General features: G+C 38.0%; 1 pseudogene; it reads left to right on the top strand.

Moving 5' to 3' along the window:
* The window catches only part of LOC114024452, a 108,238-nt pseudogene extending 102,593 nt beyond the window's left edge, over positions 1 to 5,645 (top strand).
* The last annotated feature ends 1,172 nt before the right edge of the window (positions 5,646 to 6,817 follow it).

Below are 6,817 nucleotides of genomic sequence, written 5' to 3'. Positions count from 1 at the left end.
TACATATATACACAAACACAGACATATATATGTATACATATAAATATGCATATGTAAACACATTATATACATGTTATATAATGTTATATATGTATATACTAAATATTAAGTCTAAACAATGATTTTTATGACTTTTAAATAGAAACAAGAATGTGTGATTCAGGTTTTACACATTTTTAAAGTCATCTCTCTTCTGTGACAGCTCATTAAGATTCTTTTTTCCTTTTTTTTTTAACACTTGGAACTAGTTAATAAAGACATTGTTGAGATTTGATGCTGTCCTAATTAAAAGGTAGACTGCCATCCATGAACACAGAATGGAAGAGTAGTGATGCAGAGCCCCAAGCTGAAGACCAGTGATGTATAGAGCAAAGCTGGAGGCATTGGTGCGGGACATAAGGAAGATGGTTTTATGGAGCTCATTAGGAGGCTCTAGGGAACAATGATAAGCTGTGAAATGTTAATAAAGTACTGTAGACAGAAAATTACTAGAGAAAGACAGACGGATGAGATGAACAATAAAGGAGAGGAATCTGTAAAATGCTGGTGGGAGGGAATTGGTAGATACAGCCCGTCAGAAGAGAGAAAAAGAGAAGAAAAAAAGAAAGCCTACGTTGGGTGGCCATTGGAGCAGAAGCAACAGCTAGAAATCATTGGTGTATGATGGCAGGTGACTTCTCAAAAGCTTGATTAGTAGAGCATGGTGATTGCTCTTCCAGAGAGGGTCAGATGAAAGTAAATTTTGAAACCTAAATCATATTCAAGTTATCTAAGAGGCTGGAATCACATGTGCTGTGTTCAGGGACAGAGGTGCCACCCTAGAGCCTGGGAAGAGAGAAAATTGGTCCTCATTTCCTCAAGGATTACTCACTCTGTCAGTCTTAGGTGAACTTTATTGTTCATAGAAGAGACTGGCAGAATATTCAGAAGCCAGAGAAGACAGATTGTTGGGCAGGGCTACAGTTCAGTGCAAGAGAATAGGCAAAAATGATTTACACTCAGGTCGCATTAAACAATTGTCAACAAAACCACCCACCAATTTCAGATGTATGGCAACCTCAACTTCAAAAGAAGCTTATTGGACTCTAGAAATTTTGGTTTAGTCACTGCTGGCCAAAATGTGGTCCAAAATATGCTGATTTAGATTCTGGCAGGCAGGAGTTCAGGAGCAAAGTACTCATATAAGGCAAGACAAAGCAATTCAGTTCTATCCTAAAAACATTTATTAACCACTTACTATATGCTAGACACTTTGGTAAGCATTGAGGATACAAAGAGAAACATAGCCCAGTTTTGGTCCTCAAGAAGCTTGCAGGAAATATATTGGGTGAGAGTGATATGGGATGGGACAAGTTTTCAAATAAGTATACAGGGTATCCTAAAAGTCTTAGCATAGTTTTAAACTTTAATAGCTTTGATAATTTAAAACTGAACTAAGATTTTTAGGACACCACGTATTACAAGTTTTGAGATATGGGCAAAAACAAGATCCAGAAATAGTGCTTTATATGTGTCTCATCTAAAGTTTAATGTATGAATACAGGTAGTTTTCCCCCCTTGTCTTGTTATAAGCACTCATATTATGACAAGAATGAAATGTATAAACTTTAAAATTTAAATTTTCAGTTTCTTTAAGATCTACCTCAGTAAATAATTACCTTGTTCCCTGCGATTTTAAACTATAAGTGTTGAGGGAGAAAATACTTTCAGTTGTTTTAAGGTAAGGCTTAATAGAGAAGGTATCACTTGGATGGAGCCCTGAATGAACAGAATCTCCTTACCAGGCACAGATTGGGAAGGCTACATTGCTAGTGTGAGAAATGTCCTGAATGAATGAATAGAAGAAATACACAGCAGATCAGGATTGAGGATGAGCTAAGCAGGCACTTGATTGGGACATAATAGTGTGTGAAGGACAGTAATATACAACAAAGTTGTAAAAATTGTGTGAAGAAATAACGAGAGTTTATATTGTATTCTAGAGGCAATAGAGAGTTACTGAGGACTATTGAGCTGCAGAATGACTTGGTCAGACATAGGAATTATTTAGATGATTTTGGCAACTGAGTGAAGGAGTCTAGAGGTAGGAAGAATGCTTAGAAGGCTATTTAAAAAGTTCAGGTGAGAAGTGATACTGCAATATATTGACCAGTGTGAGTGGAGAAGATGGGGATTGATTCAAAATATCAATCAGTAACCATCTACTGGTAGAATGAAAAATGTCCTTTGTTCAAATATATACTAAATAAACATAAAGTGATTGGGGACACTTGGGAAATTAGGAAAAGCCTCTTGAAGGAAATAGCACGTGAGCTTAGCCATGAAGGGAATTAGGTTTTCCAAAGGACAGATGTGACAGCGAAGAACATTCTAGATATGTACAAAGGTAGGATGTGGAAAGCCACTTTTGGCGAACAAGTAGGAGGTCAGTTCGGCTGCAAAGTACAGTGCCTAAATGGAAGCAATCAATAATCTGCCTCTAAAGTTAGGTTAGATAGAGCCAGATGGTGAAGAGGACTAAACTGGTAGAGTTTATGTTTTCTACTGGAGAAAAATAGGGAGCCATTTAAGTCTCTTGAGCAGGGAGAGACATTGATAGACCTTTGCTTTAGGAATATCCTTTAGGCAACTGTGTGGAAGATGGATTAGGCAGGGGAGACACTAAAGACAGGGTGACCATTACTACTAACAATTTGTCATTATCATTTTTTCTCCTTCTCATCTTCACATTCAATGGAGCTCAGAGAAAATGTTGGGGGAACAAATCACTATCCTACTATTCTTTTATATGTAGTATTCAACAAACTTTTGAGCAGATGGATAAAAAGGATAATAACTGGCATTGACATGGTAGGTTAAGGTTTGCAAAACACTTTATAAATGTTACCTCATTTGATATTCACAGCAACCCTGTGAGGTTGGTGCTAAGACAATAATTGATTTTGTGCAATTAAATGAAAGTATTGGTATGCAGCCTCATCTTTTGTAGAATAGAAAGTTTTCCAGAATTTGTGAACTATGGACTTTGGACTATCTATCTATCTATCTATCTATCTATCTATCTATCTATCTATCTATCTATCTATCTATCTACACACACACACGCACACACACACACACACACACACATACACAAATGCACACCAGTACATTTGCCAAAGGGTGATGGAGAGTGAAGGCTGGGGTTGATTGGATTGATTGCCTCACTCCACTTAATATAATTATTAAGATGTTGATACCTCTGTCAGTCGAGAATATCTCAATTCTGAACAATCAGTCATTCATTCAGACAAATTAAACTGTTAAAAGTCCTCAGTCAACTTCGAAGGAGTAAAAGTCATTCCATGAAATTATGTGACACCATTTGGGAGCTTTATAGGGATTTACAGAGAAGAACCAGCCATGCTTTGTAGGAACTGTGTAAAATAATTAGACATTTGGGAACCCTTGCATTCCCGCATCTTGCAAGCTTGGTGGTAGAGCCTATTTTATCCAAGTCCCTGAAAAGAAATCACCTATGAAAGAAAGAGAAGAAGTCAGTCTCCTCACCACAACATTCAAACCAGAATGACCTTGTGGACTTCCAATGGCCAAAACAGGTATCGTTCTGCTCTACATTCTAAAAGTGCCTCCTATAGAACATCAGTGCCTTCTGGCAGTATCTGCATCAGAAGCCAAAGATAGCCTATACACACTGCGGAAACAGCTTTCTCAGTACCTTGATTTGTTGCCCATTGATATCCTTCTATCCTTATTTTCTTCTCTCCTGGTGCTCCTTCTCCTCCTCATCTTTGTTGTTGTTCTTCTTCCTCGATTCAGATAGACTTTATCTTGGTAGAAATGATTATGCTGCTGTTTTTCCTTTCTGGGTAACATTCAGTGGATAGGTTGGCAAACTAATCACTCTTCAAGTTGAATAAAAACCTTTTGTTATAAACTAATCTTCTGAAAGCTCAACAAAGTATACCCATACAAATTCAGTATTAGAATGGACCACAGAAATGGTATGCACCTCATGCTATTCCCACATGATTCTTACTTCCTTTGCTAGGTCTCTATAACTTGAAAGTTTATTGTTCCATGTGACTTAAACATTATGAGCATGTGGTATGGCAAAAGGCATTAAAAAGGTTATTATTAAATTTTTATGGGTCAATATTATGCCCAAGATATTGTAGGCAATAGCTCTTTCTGTAATAATAGTCTGGTACCGTTTATTGGTTGAATTATTAAGGACATTTTCAGATCTGTATTTATAGTATGAGGATTTATCTCTTAGTTTAGGACAGACAGTGAGCTTCTGATATGCAATCTTATTCACCACTAGGTCAAATCTTGCTAGACATATGGTAGGTGACAATTTATTGCAGCCTTCAGTGATATAGTGATATGTTGCATAGATTTTTTTAAACCATTTCTTTGCATAATCTAAATTTATCACTAAGTCCAGACTCCTTAAGGGCAAATCTTCTGTGATTTTTTTATAGCCATGCATTGATGCCAAATTTCTACATTTCAAACCCTTTATTTCCACAAATAAACATACATGATGGCAATTTTTGTAATGCTTCTCTGTCGGTAAATAATAATTAATACTTATTCATATTCTTATTTTTTGTCATTATTCTAATATTTTGATGCAGATAAAAACAGTGCTGGAATGACTGTCAAATACATGGGCCTCAACACTTTGAGTAGATCTTGAACCAGATTAAAATATAGTTTAAAATTTTAAACAAAATAAATAAAAATACAATATAACAATGTTAATATGTGGTTTTCTCAGTAATATGTGGCCTTCAGGTATCCTAATGTTTGGTTTAGTGTCCTCATTTTCTATTTGAGTTTGATAACACTACTCTACAGACCATAGTTTATTTATATAAAAGAAATGCTTTTAATAGCTGAATAACATTAGAATATAAATTCATTTTCTATAGGCTCATTGAAAGCATCCTTAATACAACTCCATTTGCAGACAACAGACATATCATCCATCTTCATATGATTTGTATTTCTTCACGCAAAGTCTGTAAAATTCAAAAACTTTTGATTCTATGTAGCTTTTAAATTATGAGTATTTGGGATGTCAATTTCTATTAAAATGCCATTCATAAGTTTCTAGGAGTCAATGTTATATATCTAGGTAATTGTGAGTAACAGCTTAGTCTATGATAATGGTCTACTTATTTCTGTGTTTATAGCACTGGCATTTGTTGTCCATCAGTCCATGAAAGACAACAAGTTTATATTATATAATTCTATCCAAAAGGTTATATTTTTTCCGCTAGGCATTCAACAGGTACTAAACTTTTACAAGATGAAACCATATGTTGCCATTTTCCACCATTTCCTGCCACAGCTTACATTATGATCTCCTTAATGACAAATTTTGAGGCAGAGCCAAGATGGTCAAAGAAAAGGCAGGAAGTTGCCCAAGCTCTTTCCAATTTCCCTTGAACCAACTTTAAATCACAACTCAAAATGAATTCTGGACTGATAGAACCAACAAACGGATGGGGAGAAATAATTTTCCAGCCTAAAATAAGTTAAAAAGACTACAAGAAAGGTTTGTTTCACTTGGATAAAAGGGGAACACAGCCCACTGCAGGTGGTGTCTGGGTAAGCCAGCAGGAGACCCCTAGCCCAAACACAGATCAGCAATTGAAGCCCTTCTGTCCTAGTTCAAAAGGCCAGTGACACAGCAAGCCAGTTATGAGGCCTTCAGCCCTGAAGCACCAGGCTAGTGGCCAGGCCTGGCGGGCCCAGAGACCCTGTGCAGTCATCTAGACAAGGCTGGGTGACCCCGGTGCAACAGGAGAGCTGCCAGCCTGTATGCCCTGGCACAGAAAGCTAGTGAATAGCCCCCCTCACCCCCAGTGCAGAAAGCTTGTGACAGTGCCCCCTGTACCCCAGGAAGAGAGCTGAACTTTAAAAGCCAGGAAATAGGCTGTAAAATGAGGACAACAACAACAGCAGCAGCAACAACAAAAGCCCTGGCCATAGAAAGTTACTATGGTGACAGGGAAGATCAAAGCACAAACTTACAAGAGGACACCAATGTCAAAACACTTCCATGTGTTTTCTCAAAGAGAAATATAAATTAGTCCCAGGCCCAAAAATTTCTCTTGGAAGAGTTCAAAAAGGATTTTAAAAATCAAATAAGAGACGTAGAAGGAGAATTGGGGAAAGAAATGACAGTTATGCAAGAGAATCATGAAAAAAAAAAGAAGTACAAAAATGGAAATGGAAAACAACTCCTTAAAAAGTAAAATGGGGCGAGGGGCAGAGCCTAGATAGTGGAGTGAAAGCAGTGACTTGCTTGAACTCTCCCCCAAACTCCTCCAAATACATATACAAATGGCTCTAAACAAAATCTGGAGCAGCAGAACCCACAAAAAGACAGAGTGAAACAAATTTTCAGCCCAAGATAACCTGGATGGTTGATTGGAAAGGTCTGGTGCACCAGGCTGGGAGAGGAGCTCAGTTCAGCATGGTCAGGCAGGCAAAGACCAGGCCTCAGCAAACCTGGAGCAGGCCTCAGAGGATTGAATTCATGGGCAGCTGTGACAGTTTCCAGAATTCTCAACCCACAAACACCAAAGACAATGTACAAGATCAGTAGGAAAGGTCTGTTGGACCCTGACGAGAGAGGAGATAAATCCTGGAGCAGCCCTGGGGCAGCTGCTGTTTCTGGAGCTTTCAACCCACAGCCAGTGGGGGGATCAAGTGGTTGATCAGAGGGCAATTGAAGGGATCTCTTGGCTGGTGCTGAGGCAGCATTCTCTTGTTTTGCTGGCACTTGGTTCTGGGTCAC

The sequence above is a fragment of the Vombatus ursinus genome, unplaced genomic scaffold, assembly GCF_900497805.2.
Source record: "Vombatus ursinus unplaced genomic scaffold, bare-nosed wombat genome assembly UNPS02014821.1, whole genome shotgun sequence".
Lineage (NCBI taxonomy): Eukaryota > Metazoa > Chordata > Mammalia > Diprotodontia > Vombatidae > Vombatus > Vombatus ursinus.
Note: the sequence above shows the minus strand (reverse complement) of the source record. Positions and strands in the feature narration are given on the sequence as shown.